Genomic DNA, 1648 nt, shown 5'->3' with positions numbered 1-1648 from the left:
AAGGTCTGAGCTGAGCCAGACCTCCAAAATTAAGTACATGAGTTGGACAAAGGCTCAACACGGGCAAACGAGGAGGTCCAGGCGAACGACCAATATAAGCATGTCAAAGGCTAATCCTTGGTAGAAATATTTCAAGAAGATGTGCAAGAGAGGTAAATGTTAGACATAAATAGCAACAAACGTGCCTTTTCTGAATTGCAACCCAAAGAAATCTCCCTTGTATCTATCACGGTCAGTTCACATACACCCCTAGAAAAAAGGCCTTAGGGGTGAAAGATAACTGATCAGTAATTGGGGAAGAAAAAAAAAAAAAATTAAATCACCGCCACATACCAGGAAATCGTGCAGTAAATGCCGACCCGAGGTTAGCAATGCGAATATTTGAAGCATTCTGAAGATTTCCTCTTTACAAGAAATACCAGGAGATGATGATTAACATTTTTGAATCTTTACAAGCCCCCATCGCTTTCATCAAATGGAACAGTCATCTATGTGTGCAATGGTAGAAAAACAATCCATGGAGAAATCAAGTATACTCGAACGTAGTCAAAAAGAAGCCCAATAGCTATAAAGCTAGGCCCCTTACCATCCTTAGTAAGCAACTGCAATCAACTAACTAATCCCAACTAAACAAATGAAGCCACGCCATCTAGGACGGTGATTCAGCGCCCTTCTTTAACCGGTGTTCCTTTAACACAATGTAATAAGATGGCCCATACCTGTACCATACACCACATTTGGTAAAGGAAGGAATTAAGCGTACGGTAGACTGACGACAACGAAAACTGGAAGATGTGACACCCGGATTGATTACTTTCAAGCCCTACCAGCCTTCCACTTGCCCGGTTAATTGTGGCATGACACGTAGGTGCCATCTAGTGCTGAACTAGACAAAACATAACCAAACAAACAATCTCATTGTGCTGCACAAACTGTGAGGGCCACAGAAAAGCAACATATCGCCCACACAAACTACAAAATACATAGCTCCACGCGTATCCTGCCTGAACCAAAAATAGGTACACCACTTCATTCCTCTATCGCACTACCTCTGTAGTCGATCGCTGCCTGTCCAGATTAAGACTAGCGATTTTTCTGATGGACACTTTTAAAGCGCTTCCCAGTATTGGTGCTAAGGAAATAGCCAGTCAATCCGCTGCATGTATTACGTCCTCTAAAAGTTACTGCACCGATTCAGTCTCCTTAGAAACTGTAAAACTTTTCCAATGTCGACCATATTTCAAATCGTCATGGCAGGGTATTGGGTAAATTTTCAATAAGCAATAATCGCGCCTTTGTTAGACTTCCTTGGCTATGATACTGCCACTGCGCAAAGACCAACCAAAATCAAAATGAGGACAAGCAGCATTGTGCTGCCCCCCCAAGAAGCTGCTGCTCACTATTGTCGTCCACACCAGCTCATGCCCAACCTACCTCACACTTGCCCCAGCACCGGCCGTCCACCCCCACAGGACCCCAGCATGGCAACGGGTAGCACCTCCAAGCAGAAAAGAGGCAAAAGGTCCTTCCCCTATCGCCGCATCTGAAGCCCCTGGGAGGCAGCCCTCCAAAAAAACCAAGAGTAGGTATGGAAAGAAAAGGGAAACACTCTTGTGCTCGAGCGGCTCGAGCGTGCCAAAAGGGGGGT

The 1648-nt window shown here is 45.0% G+C and overlaps 1 non-coding gene across 1 annotated transcript; it reads right to left on the bottom strand.

Annotated features, from left to right (window-relative positions):
• Positions 1–1198: 1198 nt before the first annotated feature.
• LOC138260555 (U4 spliceosomal RNA) lies at positions 1199–1338 on the bottom strand. Its single transcript, XR_011198867.1, has one exon. It is a non-coding gene; the product is annotated as a U4 spliceosomal RNA (small nuclear RNA).
• Between the last annotated feature and the right edge of the window lie 310 nt (positions 1339–1648).

Source organism: Pleurodeles waltl, chromosome 9, assembly GCF_031143425.1.
Source record: "Pleurodeles waltl isolate 20211129_DDA chromosome 9, aPleWal1.hap1.20221129, whole genome shotgun sequence".
In the NCBI taxonomy this organism is placed as follows: Eukaryota; Metazoa; Chordata; class Amphibia; order Caudata; family Salamandridae; genus Pleurodeles; species Pleurodeles waltl.
The sequence above is the reverse complement of the archived record's forward strand: the minus strand, read 5'-3'. Positions and strand labels throughout refer to the sequence as shown.